At 41.6% G+C, this 23,913-nt stretch overlaps 1 protein-coding gene across 6 annotated transcripts in view; it reads left to right on the top strand.

The window, feature by feature from the left end:
• Window positions 1-7,660: 7,660 nt before the first annotated feature.
• chd9 (chromodomain helicase DNA binding protein 9) overlaps window positions 7,661-23,913 on the top strand; it is a 279,147-nt gene continuing 262,894 nt past the window's right edge. For 5 of the 6 annotated variants that reach the window (XM_063066872.1, XM_063066866.1, XM_063066868.1 and 2 more), the window contains exon 1: window positions 7,661-11,241. The gene's annotated coding sequence lies outside the window, so the exon portion shown is untranslated. Of the gene's footprint in view, window positions 11,242-14,667; window positions 14,734-23,913 lie in introns of all 6 variants that reach the window. The other variant, XM_063066865.1, reaches the window with a different exon arrangement.

The raw sequence follows: 23,913 nt of genomic DNA, 5'->3' as shown, positions 1-23,913 counted from the left end.
TCTGATAGAAACATATGCATGCAAGGTTAATATCAGAGGCTGATGTTAGGCTGTCTTGAAAGAGAGTGAACCCTTGCAAGGCAGAAGGTTCCGATGGAGTACCTGGTAAGGCTCTGAAAACCTGTGCCAACCAACTGTTTGGAGTATTCAAGGACACTTTCAACCTCTCACTGCTTCAAAAAGGCAACAATTATACTAGTGTCTAAGGAGAATAACATGAGCTGCCTTAATGACTATCACCCAGTAGCGCTCACATGACAGTGATGAAATGCTTTGAGAGGTTGGTCATAACTAGACTGAACTTCTGCTTCAGCAAATACCTGGACCCATTGCAATTTGCCTATCGCCACAATAGGTCAACAGCAAATGCAATCTCAATGGCTCTTCACATGGCTTTAGACCACCTGGACAACTCAAACACCTATGTCAGGATGCTGTTTGACTATAGCTCAGCATTTAACACCATCATTCCCATAATCCTGATTGAGCAGTTACAGAACCTGGGCCTCTGTACCTCCCTCTGCAATTGGATCCTTAACCGGAAGACCAAAATCTGTGTGGATTGGTGATAACATCTCCTCCTCGCTGACGATCAGCACTGGTGCACCTCAGGGGTGTGTGCTTAGCCCACTGCTCTACTCTCTCTATATCCATGACTGTGTGGCTAGGCATAGCTCAAATACCACCTATAAATTTGCTGATGATACAACCATTGTTGGTAAAATCTCTGATGGTGACGAGAGGGCGTACAGGAGTGAGTGAGATATGCGAACTAGTGGAGTGGTGCCGCAGCAACAACCTGGCACTCAACGTCAGTAAGACGAAAGAGCTGATTGCGGACTTCAGGAAGGGTAAGACGAAGGAACACATACCAACCCTCAGAGAGGGACCCGAGGTGGAGGGAGTGAGCAGTTTCAAGTTCTTTGGTGTCAAGACCTCTGAGGATCTAACCTGGTCCCAACATATTGATGCAGTTATAAAGAAGGCAAGACAGCGACTACACTTCATTAGGAGTTTGAAGAGATTTGGTATGTCCACTCAAAAACTTCTATAGATGTACTGTGGAGAGCATTCTGACAGGCTGTTTCACTGTCTGGTATGGTTGGTGGGGCAGGGGCTACTGCACAGGACCGGAAGAAGCTGCAGAGGATTGTAAATTTAGTCAGCTCCACCTTGGATACTAGCCTTCAAAGTACCCAGGACATCATTTGGGAGCAGTGTCTCAGAAACGCCACGTCCATTATTAGGGACCTCCAGCACCCAGGGCATGCCCTTTTCTCACTGTTACCACCAGGTAGAAGGTACAGAAGCCTGATAGCACACACTCAGCGATTCAGGAACAGCTTCTTCCCCTCTGCCATCCGATTCCTAAATGGAAATTGAACCCTTGAATACTACCTCACTTTTTTAATATAGATAATTTCTGCTTTTTGCATGATTTTTAATCTATTCAATATATGTATAATGTAATTGATTTACTTATTTATTATAATTATTATTTTTTTCCTTCTGCGTTAAACTGCTGCTGCTAAGTTAACAAATTTCACCACAAGTGCCGGTGATAATAAACCTGATTCTGATTCTGATTCTGGGAGGTAGCCATACGGAACCAGAGAGGGTGGCGGGTAGGATTCAGTAGGAGAAAAATGTGGGTAGTGGGTGAATGAAACTAGGAGGGGAAAGGACTTATTTGGTTGATAGGGGGTTGCTGCAGGCAAGGGGAGATTATGAGAAAGCGGATAAAAATGGGAGGTAAATTGGAGGGAGGGAGAAAACACAGAAGAAGTTACCTGAAATCACCAACTGATTGTGTTCTTCCAGAATTCACCAGTCAGTGGTGCAGTGCTAGGTGGAGCGCATCTGGCACATCTTCAAGAAAAAAGCCGAAATAAGGAAGCTAATGAATTAGGTGCCACCCAAGGTGATTTGAGTATCTCAGAAACTGCTGATCTCCTGGGAGTTTTACACACAACAGACTCTGGAGTTTACAAAGAATGTTGCCAAAAACGAAAAAACATCCAGCGAGTGGATTTAACAAGATGTTTTCGCTCACAGAACAGCCACTTACTGGATGCTTTTTTGTTTTTAGCATCATTCTTTGTAAACTCCAGAGTCTATTATGCATAAAAATCCCAGGAGATCAGCAGTTTCTGAGATACTCAAATCACCCTGGGCGGCACCTAATTAATTTGCTTGTTTACTTCGGCTTTTTTCTTATGTGCTGGTCGCACTCCGGTGCGTTCGGGCTAGCACTGCACCACTGGGAGTGGTCCCAATGGACTAGAACTTATCAGTTACAACATTACTGTTCAAGTAGGAGGGAGCGAGAACTACAGACCAGCTCAGGTGATGTCAATTATCAGGAATATCCTGGAATGTATTATTAAGGAAACAATAATAGTGTAATTGGTGAATAATAATTTGATTATGCAGAAGAAATATGGTTTAATGAAAGCGAAATCATGTTTGAAAAATATGAGAAGTCATCCATCAGAGTAGGTAAAAGACAACCAACGAAGGTAATAAGCTCAGATTTCCAAAAATGTTACGATCAGGTGCCACCCACAAGATTTTATGTAAGTGTTCCTGGGATGAGTGGGAATGCATTGGTAATTGTATTGGCTATTGAACAGAGTAAAAGGAGGAATAACCAGTTTATTTTCAAAGACAAGTTATTACCGGTGGTGTGCAAAAAGATTTGATGCTGGGCCTCAGTTCTTAAAGTCCATATTAATGATCTTGATTAAATGTAATATATCCAAGATTGCTGATTATACAGCATTTGGCTGAAAGAAAACTGCATAGAGGCCTCAAGGAATCTGGAAAGAGGGGAACTCAGACTGAATGAACAGACAACAAGGTGGCTGATGGAATATGTGGGGAAATATGAGGTACAGTTATTTTGCTCAGAGGAACAAGGAAATAGAATGTTTTTAAATTTCAAGAAATTAATAAATATTGGCATTCAAAAGTATTCCCCTACATGTAGCACAAAGTCAACTTTCCAATGCAGTGAGCAACTACAAAGGTAAATGATATGTCAGCCACTTTTGCAAGGGTTTGAATATGCCTTGCATCAATGGGGCCATATATGGTCCTGTCTGCAGTTATTTGGTCTTCAGTCTATATCTTAGATCATAGATGGCGTGCAGTGAAGATCCACTGCATATTTTCCCAGGAAGAGTAAACTGCCTTTTGAGTAGGGATTAAAAAGACTGAGACATGGTGGCTTTGAAACCTGAAGTACCCTAAGAGACCTTGACGGCTAGATGCTGAGAGACAGGTATGGAAGGAGAAACTGGAACAGGTGGCGTTTCTTTCAGGATAAGAGTTTCAACTTCTCTCTTTAGTATGATTTGGGACATCTTGACAGAAAGGTCAGTCAGTCTGTGTTGGCAGAAACATTTCTAGTTCAATCACACTGAGCACCAGTGCTCACCCACGCAAGGTCTGCACACTCAGCCTTCTGCTGACATATGACTGCACGGCTAGATCCAGTTCAAACTAAATCATCACATTCGCTGATGTTGCGACAGTAGTTGTCCTCGTCATCAACAACGATGAGATGGCATACAGAGAGGAAGTGTAGTGGCTGGTAGAATGGTATGAGCACAACATCTTGAGTCTCAGTATGGACAAGACCAAAGAGATGATTGTAAACTTGAGGAGGGTGCAGGATGACCACTCCTCACTGCACATAAACAGCTCCTCCGTGGAGAGAGTTAGGAGCACCAAGTTTCTGGGAGTGCATATAACGGATAATCTCACTTGGTCTCTCAACACCTCTCTTTGGTCAAGAAAGCACAACAGTGTCTCTACTTCCTGAGGAGTTGGAGGAGAGCAAGACTCACCCCCACACCATTCTAACCAGTTTTACAGGAGCATCAATGAGAGTGTCCTGACCAGCTGCATCACCATTGTGTACAGGAATTACAAGTCAGAAACAGGAAAGGGGCAATAACTCTACTGGGTGTTTTTCATAGACCCCGCCCCCCCAATAGTAACAGGGATATCGAGGAGCAGATAGGGAGGCAGATTCAGGAATGGTGCAATAATAATAGGGTAGTTGTGATGGGAGATTTTAACTTTCCTAATATTGATTGGCATCTCCTTAGCGCAAGGGGTTTAGATGGGGTGGAGTTTGTTAGGTATGTTCAGGAAGGTTTCCTGACGCAATATGTAGATAAGTCAACTAGAGGAGAGACTGTACTCAATCTGATATTGGGAAATGAACCTGGTCAAGTGTCAGATCTCTCAGTGGGAGAGCATTTTGGAGGTAGTGACCACAACTCTGTCTCCTTCACCATAGCGCTGGAGAGGGAAAACATTTAACTGGGGTAGGGGGAATTATGATGCTATTAGGCAGGAACTTTGGAGCAGATATTCTCAGGAAAATGCACGGCAGAAATGTGGCAAATGTTCAGGGAACGCTTGAATGGAGTTCTGCATGGGTATGGTCCATTGAGGCAGGGGAAGGATGGTAGAGTTAAAGAAGCATGGTGTACAAAGCATGTAGAAAATCTAGCTAAGAAGAAAAGCTTACGAAAGATTCAAGAAACTAGGTACTATTAGGGCTCTAGAAGGTTGCTAGGAAGGAGCTTAGGAATGGAATTAGGAGAGACAGAAGGGCCCATGAGAAGGCCTTGATGAGCAGGATTAGGAAAATCCAAAGGCATTCTACAAGTATGTGAAGAGCAAGAGGATGAGCCGTGTGAAAATAGGACCAATCAGGTGTAATAGTGGAAACGTGCGCATGGAGTTGGAGGGGGTAGCAGAGGTACTTAATGAATACTTTGCTTCAGTATTCACCAGGGAAAAAGACCTTGGCAATTGTGGGGATGACTTATAGTGGACTGAAACACTTGAGCATATAGACATCAAGAAAGAGGGTGTGCTGAGCTTTTGAAAAGCATTAAATTAGATAAGTCACTGGGATCAGATGAGATATACCCCAGACTACGGTGGGAAGCAAGCGAGGAGATTGCTCAGCCTTTTGTGATGATATTTGCAAGATCAATAGAGACAGGAGAAGTACCGAAGGACTGGAGGGTTGCAAATGTTGTTCCCTGGTTCAAGAGAGAAGAGATAACCCAGGAAATTATAAACCAATGAGTCTGACTTCAGTGGTGGACAAGTTGTTGGAGAAGATCCTGAGAAGCAGGATTTATGAGCATTTGGAGAGACATTATCTGATTAGGAATAGTCAACATGACTTTGTCAAGGGCAGGTCATACCTTACCAGCCTGATTGAATTCTTTGAGGATGTAACAAAATACATTGACGAAAGTAGAGCAGTGGATGTAGTGTATATGGATGTCAGTAAGGCATTTGATAGGTTCCCCATGCAAAGGTCCTTCAGAAAGTAAGGAGACATGGGATCCAAGGAGACCTTGCTTTGTGGATCCAGAATTAGCTTGCCCACAGAAGGCAAAGGGTGTTTGTAGATGGTTCGTATTCTGCATGGAGGTCGGTGACCTGTGATGTTCCACAGGGATCTGTTATGGGACCCCTCCTCTTTGTGATTTTTATAAATGACTTGGATGACGAAGTAGAAGCATGGGTCAGTAAGTTTGCTGAGGACACAAAGGGTGGAGTGTTGTGGATAGTCTGGAGGGTTGTCAGAGGTTACAGTGTGACATCGATAGGATGCAGAACTGGGCTGAGAAGTGGCAGATGGACTTCAACCCAGATAAGTGTGAAGTGGTTCATTTTGGTAGGTCCAATTTGAAGACTAGAGTATAATATAAATGGTAAAACACTTGGCAGTGTGGAGGATCCGAGAGATCTTGGGGTCTGTGTTGACAGGACACTCAAAGCTGCTGCACAGGTTGACACTGTTGTTAAAAAGGTGTATGTTGTGTTGGCATTCATCAACCGTGGGACTGAGTTCAAGACCCTTGACGTAATGTTACAGCTATATAAGACCTTGGTGAGACCCCACTTGGAGTATTGTGTTCAGTTCTGGTCCCCTCACTACAGGAAGGATGTGGATACTATAGAGAGAGTGGAGGATGTTGCCTGGATTGGAGGGCATACCTTATGAGAATAGGTTGAGTGTACTTGGCCTTTTCTCCTTGGAGTGACGGAGGATGAGAGGTGACCTGATAGAGGTGTATCAGATGATGAGGGCATTGATCATGTGGATAGCCAGAGGCTTTTTCCCAGGGCTGAAATGGCTAACACAAGAGGGCATGGTTTTAAGGTGCTTGGAAATAGGTACCAAGGGGATATTAGGGGTAAGTTTTTCACACAGAGAGTGGTGAGTGCATGGAATGCACTGCCAGCGGCGGTGGTGGAAGTGGATACAATAGGGTCTTTTAAGGGCCTCTTGGATAGGTTAATGGAGCTTGGAAAAATAGAGGGCTATGTGCTAGGGTAATTCTAGGCAGTCTCTAGAGTAGGTTACATAGTCGGCACCACATTGTGGCCAAAGGGCCTGTACTGTGCTGTAAATTTTTATGTTCTGAGTCCCTACAAAGGATTGCAAGAACTGCTGAGAGGATCATCAGGGTCTCTCTTCCACACATCAGAGATATTTATCCCGAAAACTGTGTACTCGGGCCCCTTAGCATTGTCAAGGATCTCTCCCATCCAGCCAATAATGTCTTTAACCCTGTACCATCAGGCAGGAGGTACTGTAGCAATAGGCCAAGAACTATGATGGGAAATAGTTTCTTTTCTCAGACTGTAAAGCTACTGAACTCCCTGCCACACCCTGGTCTCATTATGTATGAAGCTTCAGCACCCTCATGCTGTTTACTTTTTAACTTGTCTTGTAAATGCACCTCATTATTTGTTAATTTATTTGTAGCAATACCAGAATTGACACAAATAAAGATGAGACAACTGTGGCTGACAAAGGAAGTCAAAACCAAGATAATGGATGTGCTGAAATCGGAGAGCTTTTGATGTCTCTGGGCCTGTATTCACTAAAATTCAGAATAATGAAGGTTGACCTCATTGAAGCCTATGGAATGGTGAAAGGCCTTGATAGAGTGGATGTGGAGAGGATGTTTCCCACGGTGGTTGAGTCCAAGACTGGAGGACATAGCATCAGAATAGAGGGGTGTCCTTTTAGAAAGGAGATGAGGAGGAATTTCTTTAGCCAAAGAGTGGTGAGCCTGTGGACTCTTCGCCACAGGCAGCTGTGGAGGCCAAGTCTTTATGTATATTTAAGGCAGAGGTTGATAGGTTCTTGACTGGTTGGTGAATGAAGGGATACAAGGTGAAGGCAGGAGACTGGGGCTGAGAGGAAAATTGGATCAGCCATGACGAAATGGTGGAGCAAACTTGATAGGGTAAATGGCCTAATTCTGCTCCTGTATCTTGTGGTAATATCTTGTGTTTGTGAGTTATTTGTACTCTGCTATTCACCTTGGTCCAGAGGAACACTGGTTTGTTTGGCAGCTATACAGTACATGTTAACGGTTGAATGACGATAAACTGAACTTAAACTTTAGTTTGTCAAAAGGACTTAGATATGGAGATGTTTTTTTCATCCTGAAGTTTATGATTTTTTAGAATTCTCTACTTCAACAGGTTGAGGTAGCTCATTTAAAGACTCTATTTGAATCATTGAAAATGGTGTAGGAAAATGGAATTAAAGTCAATGATTTGCCCTGATGTTAAAGAAGTCTGGAACAAAGTTGATTGCCTGCAGAGAATGCTCCTTTTTATTTTTCACGTTTATAGACTTGAGCACTCAAAATTGATGTTACAATTTGCAAAACTTATCCAGGCTCCCCTCTTGATTACATAGAGTAAATTATTGTATTGGGATGGAACTTAAAGCATTAGCTAAGGACATTTATTAATACAATACTTCTCATTCTGGTATTTTGTAGTAATAGTTCTGGGTTACATTAGAGATTTTGACCATTCCACAGTGACCTTTAGTTAAAAAGTAGACAATCTCTTGATGTATTTATACTGCTTCAGGGAATTGTGTGTTACTGATTTTTTTTCCAAGAGTACCAGCATATTATAAAATTTAACACATTGGTTCTTTCAAAGCTATGGCTTGTTGGGGCAAATTTGAATTGGTGAGCACAAAAATCACATCATAAACCTATTTACATTACACCTTCCTTGTAGTTTTGTCTCGGTTACGGGATCATAATCCCTAGAGGTATCCTTTAGCATTCCTCACACTTCCATATTTATTTTGCTGGACCTGCACCAGCATTTCTACATAACTTTTTAGATGATTAGTATCTTTCAATTCTATCTTAAGGGCATCTAGAATTTTTAAAAAAACTTCTCTAATAACAAATCAAAAATCCCACTTGGCTTTTTGATATCATTTGTTCTAATTTGTTTTTTTTAAATCAAGAGACTGGAGTAAAAGTTTCAAAATGAATCAATCAAGCAGCTTAAATTTTAATTTTGTTGTATATGACACAAGAGACCAATTCAACACTGAACTGAATTAATTTGTTGTCTCAGTTTTGCTAACCAACCTCTAACTTATTCATATTTCAGGGTGCCTATTGCTAACTCTCAGCCAATGATTTTTTACCTGGGATAGCCATTTGATTTGTTCAGCAAACAAACTCAAATGCATTCAATATACAATCCATTTAAGTTTCAGAGGAATCAAACTGGAGTAATTTCTCCTAGTTGAAGACAGGGCAATTTATACAGCAAAATGCAGAGTGAAGGATGTTACATATAACTTATGAACACAAAGTCAGTCTCAATCGCTCACATCGGTATGTTCACCAAACTTGATTGAAAGGGAAATCGTCTGCTCAACTTGACTGTTGCATTTTGTTTATACATTCACAATATGGGTGCCACAGGCAAAACCAGCATGCATGGCAACGTTTCCACTTGTCCTGAAGAAGGCAGAGCAGCCTGGTATATTGCACTTTGATACGAGTGAATTGTTTGCTTTAGTCTGACTACCCGACACAAGAACATTCACAGAGGCAGAAGTAGGGCAGGCAGCCAGTCATCCAAGCCTGCTCTGTTTCATCAAAGTCAAGGCTGATCTTCAACATAAGTGAAATTTCCCCACAGTATCCTCATATGGCTTGATTCCTTTAACATGCAGAAATTTATCAATCTCTATTTTGAAATAACTCAATAACCGAGCACCAGAAATTAAAGATTTACTATTCTCTAAATGTCTCCTTTCCTCAGTGCTCTGTGACCTACAGCTTTCTCAGAAGCTCCAGGTTCCGGATTCCTCAGCCAGGGAAAAGTCTCTGCATGCATCCAGCCTTAAGTTTAGAGCCTATTAGAATTCTGTGAGCTTTGCTGAAATTCTCTCTCATTTTTCTGAACTCTGGAGAATCCAGGGCTAGTCTACTCAATCTGTCCTCATATGGTAAATCCCCAAGTCTGGCAGGAACTAGCCGTGTGTGTCAGTGTAGAGGGTGGTTGGCTTTGGAAAAACTGTGAGTCCGTAGACTTGGATCAGATTCAGCTGAGTTGGTACAGTATTTCAGAATTTTTTTTAAAAATCATCGCTGGATGTGAAATGTGCTTAGGGTGACGCTGCACTTGGGAGCACTGGGGAACTGATAATAGGAAGCAACCATGAGCTGGATGGACAGAGGTGGAAGCATTCCTGTAGTAGGTGGGGGGTGGGGGGAGAGGACGGGTGTTAACATGGAAGTTAACACTTCTGTGTTAACTGTGGGTCTGGAGTTGACCATGTGCCTAAACAGAGTAAAGAGAAATTTCCTTTCCTAAAGGCCAATAATGAATCAGGTCGATTTTTACAAGAATTAGTTGGGTTTGTATTAGTTAGTTAGTTAGCCTTGGAGCTATAGAACGGGATGAAGCTTTTAGTCTTGGGCATTAGAATAGGGGCCCAAAAACCCAATCATAACCCTGTAATAATTTATGTTTAAATTATAGACATTAATTTTTGTTTCATATACAAGGACTTTCTTCTTCACCTATAGATTTTGAGTTAACTGTGCAATGTGGGAATAGAAAATCAGTTTTCTTCCCTTTCAGCTTCTCCAGGTAGTGAATCATGTTGGTCTGCCATTCTACAGATGCAACCAGTTCAATTCAACCTCACCCCAGTGACCATTCTTCACATCTGCACTTCCATATTGAATGTAATTCAACTGTGAATGATTTTAATGACGGAGGTTCAAGTTGAAACGACTCAGCCGAAGGGCAGCGTCACAAACAAGCCTGATCCTATTACCCGCCAGTCTTCACTTTTACATCTGTCAGGGCTGCTCTTACCATCGATTCGGAGTTATAACCCAGTTCATTTTTCCCTTCTTCACAAGGAGCTCTTTCTGATTCCAATCACCTCTATTTGTGATCTCGGAGCAATATCAGTATTCGTGGCTCTGATCTGAAATCATATACTGTGTTAGTACTCCTAAAGAACGCTCGCAGTGTTTTGTATTTTCAATGTTTCCTTGGCAAATGCCTCAAAGCAAGTTAAAACTGCGTACACACACAAAAAAAATCACCGGGGCTTGAGTTAATTATTCTTTTAAAAGAACGCGGGTTTAAAAGGTTTTAGAGAAAAGGACCAGTTGTATGTCCAAGAAGGCAGCTTTTATTTCAGAATTGACTCTGAAGTCTTCTAATTGTTCCGTGGAAATGAACTTGCTTGATACCTTGACTCAGTCCTCCTTATCTCCGAAAGGCTAATATTTATCCGGGCCATTTGTAAAGCACTCAGCCCTCCTTGGCAGCCGCGAGTCTCGTTGCTGACCTCTAGCCGGGGTTGATTGACGTGCAGCGAGCTCCGGAGCGTCTCGCTGCCTGTCATCCGCGAGCGCGAGCCCGAGCCCGAGCCCGAGGCGCGAGCAGCCGCTTTCGTGTTTCTCCTCTCACCTCCCGCCCCGCCTCTCCTTCCCCGCCCCTCCTCGGCCTATCAGCGACTCCGGGAGTCGCGGCTCGGCTCTTCCCCCGCCGCTCTCCGAGTAAAGTCGCCCCGGATTGGTCTCGCCGCGGGACGGCCATGATCGCTGGGAAAGGTTGCGCCGGGCTTTTCCCCGAATTCCCTCCCGAAATTTTGCCACTCAGAGCTGCGGGGACACCCGCGGTGCCAACCCCCCCGAGCAAATACAACAACTAATTCTAATAAAGCAGCCGTGTCGGCACTGACCCCGAAAGCAGCCAGTGTCCAATCAGAAAACAAAAAAGAAATATGCAAATGAAATGTATCACGTTAGTCGGAGCGCTGAGGTCGACTCCGTACTAAACTTCGCAAATAATCATTCTTCATAAATACTTCCTTTAGAGCCGGCCTTTCCTCTGGTAAGTTCAGCTTCCAACAACCAGCAAAAACGAGATCCCAATGTGGGGTGTTTCTTTTTTTTTTCCTGTCGTGATTTGAGTGCTGTTTATATTTTTAGGGATTGGAGTTAATGTGGGAGTGGGCCACTCCGGATAAGTGAAATGTAACTTCTATTGCCCGCAACCTGTGAAAGCTGACAGCCCTTTTTTTTTGCTGCCTCCTCCGGGCTGTTCCGATGTAGCGAAAGGCCAATGGCGCAGCTTGCTGTCTGCGCGTTCGCTGTGGGATCGCCGAGACGTCCTGTCAGCGCCGGGTTCCATCCTCGCGGCGTCCTGTCAGCAACGGGTTCCATCCTCGCGCCGTCCTGTCAGCAACGGGTTCCATCCTCGCGCCGTCCTGTCAGCGCCGGGTTCCAACCTCGCGCCGTCCTGTCAGCGCCGGGTTCCATCCTCGCGCCGTTACATTGTGTTCGGAAAGTAGCGACGTGGAAACACGTGCGTGCAATTCGGGCTGGACTGGCAAAAGCAACGGGGAGCCAGCCAGGGAGACAAACGGGAAATGGACGGAAGGAGGGAGGGGAAGCCACTGGGGCCCGCTTGATGTGCGGTCGTTTAAAAGGGAGGGGGAGGTGATTTTGAGGGGGGGGGAGGAGGGGGGAGGGGAGAGAAGGCAAGGGAGGGAGGGAGGAGGATGTGCTTGCTCTGACCGGATGAGTCACGGCTCCATTGTACAGCAGCGCTCCACTGAGTCACTGGTGTCGCGCCGCCAGCTGCTTATCCGTTCAAGGAGGCGTCGAATGGCCGGGACGTGAAAATGTGCCCAGTGTGTTAAGATTTCAGTAATTCAGCTTAACACCTGAACGTTGATATAATTTTGGGACGCAAGAAGAAATTTGTGTGCACATATAAGTGTTCTGTGTGTTACATGCGTTAATATCAGATTGCATTCGTTGAGACCAAAATTAGAGGCGTCCTAGGTCTTCATATTTCTACTAAAGTTTGCTTTCACGCTTGTGTGTAATTTTAAGGGTTATGGCAATTCATCATCTATGTGTGTGGGGCTGTCAAGAGTAAAATCCTGCATTATTTAATGATTTGGAAATTCCCATTGTGTGCTTCATGTAATTATGAGTGGTAACATAGTGTAGGGAGGCTAAACTCTCGGAGGAGAGGATTAGCTTTGACAGTGGCAATGAACTAATTTGCTCAATTTTCTGTAAATAGGACCTAATCTGTTAGATTTCCTATTCTCTTCTAGACCTCACCTTGTAGTGTTTGGGCTCATTTTAAAGTCTGCCTTTTTTGATCAGTATCTTGAAAATAATTTGGTAAATTAGTGTCCTGGTGTCTTACTAATGTTTCTCTTTGACCAATTTCATCAAGACAAACTAGTCACATCAAAGTAATTCCCTCGTTTTCATATATGCAAGAGGTTTTGAAGTGTATAATGTAAATAAAAGTTCTTCTTTAGCCTGGACCTTACCATGTAAACAATATGTACCAGTTTTGTTTTTTTTAGTGAGCTAGTTTTAAGTCAGTGTTAGTATTGATATTTGTGTAGATCGTTCCATATATGATACTATTTTTCTTGTGTTACCACTTCACATGACTTTTCGGACCTCATTTCACATTTCAATTCTAATATTACAGCACACAGTGAAATGTTTGGTTTATACTGACCACATCTTCTCATATGGTTAGTTCTGTTATGTGCAAATATAATGCTCAGAAATGTCTTGCTGTTTAATTTTGAGACGTTTCCTAACATTTTATCCATAAGAGCCATTGAAATAGAGTTGAGGAAAAGAGTTAGAATCATTTAGAACCATTTATAGTTTATCGTAATTATTGCCACCTCACATCTCTGCCCTCCTATTTCCAACCAGAAGTAAATATTAAAAATATCTGTTGTGAGACTTTTGATTGACTTTTAGAAACCTTTTCCTTCGTGTGCCAAGAAATCTGTTACCTTTTGCCTCAGTACATGATTTTTTTGTTGGCAAAATACTGTCCCTTATTTGACTAAGATCCACTGATAGTTTTCTTACACTGCTAAAGAGAGATGATCAATCTGAGTAAATTACAATCATATTTATTTCTCTTCCATTGGCTCTTGTACGATTTGGTACCTGTAAACATTTGCCTTTCAGTACTGTTATTTTAATGTTACTATTTTAGTCAAATGTTTCCTTTTTCATTGAAAATATATTTTCTTCTTGTTTGGTACAATATTTAAGCATTTTAAAGCCAACATTTTGCTGAATAATTCTCCAGTAATACTCTCACTTTTCACTTTATTTGACAACTTTAGTTTCAACAGGTACTATTGCATTCTGTACACTTTTTAAAAATCTCATAACTAGGTTACGCATATGGACCTGCACAGTGCTGAATCTATTTGGTGTCTCCTATCGCATTGTTAATTGCAATTCTGCTTAATTCAAGTTCATGGCAGCAATAACTCTGCATTGAAATTCTAAATTAACTGTCAGGAATGTTGTTTTCTTGAAAATAAATTTTGGATAATAGTAGCAGGTTTCTGATTTGCATTGAATGCTTGGCGGATATAGACTCTAGGGGCTGGATTCTGAAAAATAAATAAGCAAGTGATGTGTGCTGTGTTGTCCATAAATCTTGCAAAGCTAAGTGAGATTTTCTTCCCAGGTATCTAGCACTTGATTCATGGGATATGTAAAGTTAGTTTGTGTGTCCTATGAAGTCCATGTTGAAGCATGCATATTTTTTTGCAGATATGTTAATCATTTTGACACTTTGAGAATGGCCCATGAGGTTTAAGAAAGTAAATCTTGGAATTGTATATTTTGGAGCTGGGAGTATTGAGTTGCACTAATAAATTAATCAGCAGTATTGACAGAAACAATGGCCCTGTTGGGGTTGAGATAACAGTGGGAAGGATAAACAAATTTTTTGTATTAGTTTTTGGGAGTTCAAAAAACATCATGTGTCAAGTTCACCTGTTGCAACATTAGTTGCTCACCAACTTGTATTTAGGTTGTCTGTCCCAGCAGTTTACAATAAGAATGTTACAAATTGCTGAACTTTAACCATCTTGAATTCTCCTGATTTGTATTTCTCCCCAGCAAAGTTTGTTGAGTATTTCCAGTACATTTTATTTTCTTTTGAATCATGCCCAGTTTTTTAGATTGGAGAATTATTCATCTTGCTTGCTTCTCACGAAAAACGAGAGGAAATGGCCAGATCTAATGTTGTGAAATTGCCAGATGCTAAGGTAAACATTAAAGTGACTGAAGAACTTGAAAAATTTCAGCTGATCAGAGAGAATGAACATAGGTTTGTAAATGGTAGGTCATGCCTGGTAAGCTTGGACTAAATATTCTAGAGCAGGTTAGCAGTAGCATGGGCATTGTGGTGTATACTTTTTTTTTGATGTGCAGAGGTTGATTAGCTAAACTTTGTTGTTTGCAGCTAAACTTTGAAGTTGGTGAATTGATGACGTGTTATTGACAGGTTCAGCAACTGGCTAAACAGCAGGTAAGGTAGTACAGAGATACTGTAATAGGCAGTCTTATTGACTGGCATGACTGTATTCATGTTTTAAGTGAGAAATAGGTTGTCAAGTTTAATTGCTAAGATGAGCACTGAATAAATACATTACAGTAGAGCATGGAATTATGAAATAGTAGATTCTGATTGAACTAATCTATGGTAATGGATTATGCTGTTGGCAAAGGTGCTTTGAACTTCAAAAGAATGGACAGGATGCTTTCTCAGCTTCAATCATGCTCCAGGATCTCAATTCCACAAAGGGCAAGACAGCCCTTTGGATTGGTACCCCACTCACTACCATACAGTCTGCCACTGACACTGGCTGCAGCACGTACTGTCTATAAAACGTATATCAGTTCTTGCAGTTATTTCCCAAGCGTACTCTAACAGTACTTTTCAGGCATGCATTCTGAATCACTAAGAAGAGCGTGGGCCTTGAGCACACAGGAACGTGACCACTTGCAAGTTCCCCTCGGAATCCTGGGATTATCTATCCAGCGGCATTGAGACCCCCTTCACCAGAAGTACTGCAGCAGTGGAAAATGATGGCTCTTTACCATCCTGTCTCAGGATGGGAAATAAACTGATGTCTATAACCTACAAATAATTTTGTACTCTCTCCAGAAATCTTCATTCAGCTGGTCAGACAGTCCAGGCCTAAGGCAGTAGATCTCGGATTTTTCTTGGGAGGGCCACACTTACAACTCGCACAATTTTTAAAAAAATTACTGTATGCTGAATCTACATAACTGTGTACTAATGTTCAATCTTTATTTGTCAAATTTCTGGTGCTCCTTTCCATTCTTGGAGCCTGTGGCCAATAGTACCATCATCATCATCATAATAATAGAGTACAGGTTGATGGCCAACAATAAAATTTCATAGTCCTGTCCCTGCCAGCGCAGTACACCAGTCTGCAGCTGATATAGACCTGGATCTCAATTTAGATCCCAGAAGATCAGCTTGGAACTGATTAAAGTTTCAAGATATCATCCCTATCCTCAGGTGCCAGTCCTAGTGTCAGAGGGCTTAGGAACAAGGGTTAGTCAAATCCTTGGGTCTTCAGCTGCATCCTGCACAGTTCTTTAATTTCCAGATGCTGTCACTGAAGATGCCCTGAGCTCCTTCTGGGCAAGTCTATGGAGGGGAAGCTACATTGGCAAGTTGACAAGGATTAGAAGGGGAGTTGTCAGAATGGTAAGTGCAGATTAGACATACCCATGTTGGCTGACCATGCCTTCTCACAATGAATGCATAGACCGACTCCAGACTAGATCTTGTGACATTAGAGGAAAAAGTTTGTGGGAAAATAATTCAAAAATAATTTAAAATGATACATAAATCAGGACATTCAGCATGGATTTATTAAGGGAATGTAGTTATCCTCTTTTGAGGATGAATCAAAGGGGGCTGAAGAAGATATTTTGAGCTATATTTGGCATTTTCCCCCTTTGAGGCACATGTCCAGCTCTTTTGAAGGTCTGTTTAGATTCTACACTTGCCACATGTTTTGATAATCAGTTTCAGAAGGCTCATAATTTGTGAAAAGGCCTGCTACATAAGAATATGTGTAATTTTCTTCCCTAAAGAAAGGAACAACACTGCCCAAGAGTATGTTCCAGCATTCAAGATCATGGGTGATCCTCTACATGGGACTTGAAATAGTCTTATAATTTTCACTTGAGATCGTAATACTATCAGTCTCCACTTTCAGTGATTTCAGTTATTGAGCAACATGGACTTCTGGGTAGAACATTGCAAACATTCACAATTCTAAGTGAAGACACTTCTCATCTCAGTCCAAAATGCATCTTTCTCTCTTGATGTTCTGGTATGCCTACTTATTCTAGACTCTCCAGACAGCAAATTGGTTTCCTACCATCTACCTATCCAAAATTCCCAGAACTGGATGTGTTTCAGTGAAATTGCCCCTTATTTTTCTAAATTTTGGTATTCATCAAGCTTCTATAATTGCTCACTGGGCAAATCCCATCATCTTACATCAATATGTAAAACGTTTGTAGTTACTCCAACAAGAGGAGGGGGCTGTACGGGTCCTGGAGTTGGGCAAGGTGCCTGGATAGGGGACTGACATTTCAGTGAGAGAACAGTTGGGGAACTGTGCTCACAACTCCTTGCATATTTGAAGTTAGCTATAGATAATACGTATAGACCTTGTGGAAGAGTAATAAATTAGAGCAAGGAAAATCATGAGAATATTAGGCAGGAACTAGGGAGTTAATTGGGACAGCTAATTTTTTTTTTCCCCAAGTCACACCTAATGTGGAGGATGTTTAAAGACCCAACTGAACATAGTATCAAACAGGTGTATTCTAGTAAAAAGGGAGGGCAAGGATGGGAAGGTCAGGGAAACTTGGATGTTAAGGGGATGGTGAATCGTTAAGAAGAAAAAGGAAGCATATGTAAGGTTTTGAAGCTAAGATCAAATAAAGCACTTGGGGATTTTAAAGCAGCCAGAAAAGAACTTGAGAAGGGAAGTAGGAAAGCCTGGAGGTACCATGAAAAGTCTTCAGTAAGTAGCATTAAAGAGAATCCCAAGGCATTCTATACATGCATCAAAAGCAAGAGGACCACTTGATAAAGAAGAAAATACGTGCTTGGAGGCAGAGGATGTGAGTGACGTGTAAAATGAGTACTGTACATCAGTATTTACCAAGATATGGACGGAGAAATGGCAGGTGGAAACTCACCAAATGTGGAGTGTTGCACTTTAGGAGATCAAATGTAAATAGAATTGGAATTGTTTTATTATTGCCGCATGTACTAACTTGCAGAGAAAAGTTAGTCTTGCATACTGTTCATGTACATATCAATTCATGACACAGTGCACTGAGGTAATACAATGTAAAGCAATAAAGTGTAACAGCTACAGAGAGAGGGCAGTGCAGGTAGACAATAAGATGCAGGATCATAAGGTAGATTGTGAAATCAAGAATCAATCTTATCGTACCAATGAACTATTCGATAGTCTTATAACGGTATGATAGAAGCTCTTAAACCTGGTGGTATATACTTTATTCCCTGATGAGAGGTGGTGGGTGGGGTCTTTGATCACGCTGATTGCTTTACTGATGCAGAGAGAAGTGTAGATAGACTCCATGGATGGGTGGCAGGTTTCTGTCATGTGCTGAGCCGAGTCCACAACTTTGCAATTTCTTGTCACAGGTAGCGCAGATACCATACCAGTGTGATGCACCTCGACAGGATGCTTTCCATGGTGTATCGATGAAAACCTCTCCAGTGCCGTATAAAGCCTCAGCACCACATCCTTGCTCTTGCATTCTAGTCCTCTCGAAATGAATGCTAATATTGAACTTGCCTTCCTTACCACTAGCTCAACCTGCAAATTAACTTTTAGGGAATCATGCACAAGGATTCCAGAGTCCCTTTCCACCTCTGACTTTTGAGTTTTCTCCCCTTTTAGAATAGTCATGCCTTTATTCCTTCTACCAAGTTGATGACCATACACTTCCCTTTGCTATATTCCATCTGTTACCCCTTGGCCCAATCGCCCAACAAGTCCTTTTGCAGCCTGCCTGTTTCCTCAACATTCCCGCCTCTCCATCTATCTCTGAGACCCCTGCAGAACACCACTAGACACTGGCAGCCAAGCAGAATAGGACCCCTGGAGGAAACCTTGCTGACTTGAGCCTACTTTATCATGTATCTCCAAGTACTCTGGAACCTCATCCTTGATAATGCTTCTTGACAACTACTGAAATCAGACTATTTGGCTTATAATTTCCTTTCTTATGCCTCCCTCACTTCTTAAAGAGTGGAGTGTGGAGTGACATTTGCAATTTTCCAGTCCTTCAGAACAATGCCTGAATCTATTGAATCTTGAAAGATCATTACTAATGCCTCTACAATCTCTTCAGGTACATCTTTTAGAACCTGGAGTGTGTAGTCTATCTGGCCAGGTGACTCAATCTACCTTCAAGCTTTTTAGCTTCCCAAGCATCTTCTCCTTAATAATACCAAATACACGCACTTCTGCCTCTTGACACTTGAATTTCTGGCATACTGCTCATGTCTTTAACAATGAAGTCTATCGCAAAATACTTATTAAGCTCGTCTGCCATTTCTTTATCCCCCATTACTACCTCTCCAACGTCATTTTCTAGCTATCAGTTATCCACTTTTGATTCGTACTATATATAAACTTCTGATAGCTTTTATATTATTCACTAATTTACCTTCATATTTCATCTTTTTCTCTCCTTATGGCCTTTTGAGTTGCCTTCTGTTGGTTGTTAAAAGTTCTCCATCTTCCCACTAATTTTTGCTATATTTTCTGCTGTCTTTGACTTCGGCAGCCACGATTGCCTCATCCTCCCTTTAGAGTACTTTTTCATCTTTGGGATGCTTCTATCCTGCACATTCTGATTTGCTCCCAGAAACTCTAGCCATAGTTGTTCTGCCGTCATCCCTGCTCCCTGCTAGAGTCCCCTTCTGGTCAACTTTAGCCAGCCCCTCTTTCATGTCTCTGTAATTCCTTTTACTCCACTGTAATACTGATACATCTGACTTTATTTTCTCCCTCTCAAATTGCAGGGTGAATGACCACTGCCTCCAAAGGGCCCCTTCACTTTAAGGTCCTTAATCAAATCTGGTTCATTACACAACACCCAATCCTGGATTGTCTTTCTCCTGGTGGACTTGGCCACACGCTTCAGTAAAAACTGAATTCTACAAATTCCCTCTCTTGGTTTCCAGCACCAACCTGAATGATTTTCCCAATCCTGCATATTGAAATCCCCCATGGCCATCGTAACATTGCCATTTTGACATGCCTTTTCTATCTCCCATTGTAACTTATATCTCATGTCCTGGCTACTGTTTGGAGGCCTGTATCTAACTTCCATCAGGGTCTTTTTACCCTTGCAGATTCTTAACTCTACCCAAAAGGACTCTACATCTTCCATTCCTATGTCATCTCTTTTTAAGGATTTGATTTTATTTTTTAACTACCCCACCCCCCACCCTCCCCGTCTACCTGCTTGTCCTTTTGATACAATGTGGATTCTTGGAATTAAACTCCCAACTATGATCTTCTTTCAGCCACTTCCTATTGATGCCTAATATCTGCCCATCTCTAACTGCACTACAAGATTATCTACCTGACATCTATATTTCTATGTTTAATCTGTATACTGTGTGTGTTCAAATATAACAGCTTCAATCAGCACCATTTTCAATGTTGCACTTCAACTCATCCTGTTGACTGCAATTTTGCCCTGTCATCTCCCTGTCCTTCCTTATGGTCTCGTTACACAACGCATTGATTTCTTATACCTGCCCCTTCCTCAGCCCTATCACTGTGGATCCCATCCCCCGTCCAAACTAGTTTAAACGCTCCCCAACTACTCTAGCAAATCTGCCCCCACCAATTGCCCTTCCTTTTGTATTTGTCACACCTTCCCCAGGAGAGATCCCAATGATTCAGAAATCTGAAACCCTACCCCCTGCACCATTCCCTCAGCCACACATTTATCTGTAGTATCGTCCTATTCTTGCCCTGACTGGCAATGGTTCTGGGAGTAATGCAGAGATTACTACCTCGGAGGTCCTTCTCTTCAGCTTTTTCCCTAACTTCCCGTACTCACTGCGCAGGACCTCTTTTCCCCCTTTCTACCAATGTCATTGGTGTCAGTGTGCACCATTGCCTCTGGCTGGTCATCTTCCCTCTTGAGAATCTTTTGCAGTCATTCTAAGACATCCTGGACCCTCGTGCTGGGAGGTGACATACCATCCTGACATTTCTTCCATGGCTACAGAATCTCTTCTTTGTCCTAACTATTGAGTCTCCTATCACTATCACTCTACCTGACCTTACCCTTTTCTGCTGAGCCTCAGTGCCACTTGCCCTGGCTGCTACTGCTGTGTCCTGATAGGTAATTACCCCCCCCCCATCAGTATCAAAAGGGGTAGAAGTTGTTATTGAGAGAAACCCTGCATGGACTGTTTACTCCTCTTTCTTCTCCTGGTTGACACCCATCTACTATCTGAAGCCGGCCCTCTGGATGTGACCACCTTGGTAACAGTCTCATCTAAGAGGTTTTCAGCTTTCCGGATGATCCTAAGTATATCCAGCTCCAGTTGCAGTTCATTCCTTGACCTTGTCAGTAGCTGACGATGGGTGCACTTCCTGCAGATGTCGTCATCAGGGAGACTATTAGGTACCCTGAAATCCCACATCTCACAGGAGGAGCATTTCACTGCCGGAACTACCATCCTGGCTACATATTTTATACCTCTAACTTCTCAGGCTTAAGTTCCCTCAGCCTGGTGAGCTAAAGCCTGGCCACTCTTACCACTGTCCACTCTATCAGTGGCCGCTCTGCTTACACCTTGCTTCTTTTCATTGGCCCCTGCCGGATGCCTAAGAGACCATTATGTTTGCAACACACTGATAAGTTCCGAAAGACCCCGAGCTCCTTTTAACCTCATGTTGCCTCACCAGTGAAGGCGTCTCATGATAATTGCAGCCTATTATTTCAAGGCAGTTATATCTTGTTACTGAGGCCTATCAACCATATACAAAAGTTGCAAGAAATTACCCTTGTACTTCAGTTCCTCTTGCAAAAAGTGCACTTAATTGTAATTATTTGCTGTTCTTCCATGTTTACTTTAACTGTCGTAAACAAGGACATCCAGATTATCCTGAGCAGCATAACTTTCTAGCAAAATGACCAACTTCTCAATTCCCTTTATTTTTCTCTACCATTTCTTCAACCTTTTTCAGTTTCACCTAATTCATCCATTAGCGTATATTAACAATACCACCTCGAATTTTGTTTCTGTCATAGTTTTCTTCAACCTATGGAGGTTATCATGATTAAAAATGAGCACTGTGGTTCGATAATATTTTGGTTATCTCTGTTTCTTTTCTGTATAATAAGCTTAACTGGACAAGATACTGACAACATGATTTTGCCAAATTCTTTTCAGCCTAAGAATAATGAACCATCAAAACAATCTAGTGTTTCAAATCTGCTTATGCCTTGTGCCCAGAACTGAATATGTTTGGATAGTTGTAGTGATTGGAAAATTAGCCGCAAGTTTCACAGTGGATTCTGGTTAACTGGGCCATTGGTTTTTGGGGCAGCCACTTATTTGGGACAACTCTTAAAGAACAAAAACTAATCAAGAAAATAGCTGGGAATCCCTTTGTTTATTTGGGACACTCTACCACTTACTGTAGACAGGAGACTTGTTGAACAGCTTGTAACTAGCGTCAGCCACGTGCACTGGCCATTAGCTGCTACACCGAGCTTACAGCAAACAGCTTTTTAAAATAGAGTCGGTTGTGTATGTTTCTGTTCAAAAAGCAGTGATTTTTGTCACTGATAGTTGGTGAAAAAGGAGTAAGACAATTCGGAACTGATTTGCTCACTGAGGTTTCAAGCATTCAGACTTGGAGATGCCAGAAACAGCCCAAAGTGAAACTGAAACAATTTTGTTACTTCACGTTAGGAGCTATGAAGAATTTGAAGATACCGACAATCATCTTGACTGTTACAATTAAAATGAAGATTTGGAAAATGCAATTGTTAAAGCTATTGTATGAAGACAGTTCATTATCTGTACTGGGTGTCTACACTGACTTTGTTCATTTACGGTCAATGAAAAGAACATGACAGCGTACGCTAGTTGAATTCCTCTAATTATTAGGAACTAATACAGTTTTATAGTACTGTAGTTCCAAGTTATTATTTGTTACTCAGTTGAAAGGTAGTTGGTCTTTTTTATACTTTTATACGATTTCCTTGAAACTTTAGCTAGTTGGGGCAGCCGCTTAATTGGGCCAAAATGTACCGGCCCTGATGTGTCCCATTTAAGTGGAATCCACCTTACTGAAAAATATATCACAGTAGTTGATAGATTTGCAACTTTGGTTTCAGTCCTATAAATAGACTTTACCATGAAGCCGGAGAGTAATGTTATAAATACCTTGAGCAGAAAGCGTTTTGCTTTGAATTTACCACTTTATTAACATGGTTCTGTTGATGATAGACCCATCTTACTTCCAGTCGGAGTTTATAACTTTTCAATTTTCAATCTAGTAATTTGTAGGTTTGGGCGAGTGAGCAGTGGAGGGAAGAATAGGCTGGATTGAAAATGGTAGATTTTTTTTTCAAACATGCCCTGCATTTACTGGAAAGGTACCCAACTACTAAGCATATCTTCTGGTTGTGATTTTTCTCTTCTTTCCCTCCCACCCCTACCTTCCCCCTGTATTTGAAGTATTTTATTGTGTTATAATGGAATTCATTTTTTCACTGCATAGGCATAAACAAACTATTTTATTGTCATGTCTTCCTGTGCTAAAAGCATTTTAAATCACAATTTTCTTAAAGGCATACTGTATTGAAGGTTAAGATATGGAATCTGCAAATCAACCTTGCTATAATGTGACTAGTCTGTCCTGATGCAGGATATTGGGAATCTCGACCTTTTCTCTAAGGATTGTACATGCTGGGCCAATTGAAACATTCAAACGGTCTTTAGTTAATTGTATCAAGAGAATATAAATCAGAATCGCAAATCAGCCTGATTTGAGCCACAGTCTAGTTAAGTGAAGACTGAATGGCCATCTCCTGTACAGTTCTGCGACTCTGACACACCACTGCTTTGTTACACTGAGGAAGGTTCAGGTTTTCATTCTGCACGTTTTCATTATTCATGCTTGTGCAATAGGTGAGCTTCGAAAATTATTTTGTACAGATATTGGAATTTATTATATTGTAAAATCAGACCTTTGGAAGCCTGTAGTACTTAACCTTCATAGCCTTGTGTAAATTGAGATAAATGAAATGATACTTTTCACCCAAAATGTTACACTAATCAATGATTGGAGTTAAATTTCCATTAAACTTGCATCAAGATATTGAGAATATATCTGTCCGGCACTGTGATTGATGAAGTGCTGCATATGCTAAGCTATAGGTAGTGCATTGCAGAATTCAATGAAATATTGAAGTGTAAATCACTGTGAAGTTGAATGAATGATTTTTAGATTGACCCCATATATTCCTATTTATTCTTTTTACTAAATCTGTGTCCTTTTTATTGTAAACACTTTGTGATTACAAACAATATTACATAGTTCTAAGTTCTTTGTATCTGATAGCATGCAAGTTT

This window comes from Mobula hypostoma, chromosome 14 (genome assembly GCF_963921235.1).
Source record: "Mobula hypostoma chromosome 14, sMobHyp1.1, whole genome shotgun sequence".
Classification (NCBI taxonomy): Eukaryota; Metazoa; Chordata; class Chondrichthyes; order Myliobatiformes; family Myliobatidae; genus Mobula; species Mobula hypostoma.
Note: the sequence above shows the minus strand (reverse complement) of the source record. Positions and strands in the feature narration are given on the sequence as shown.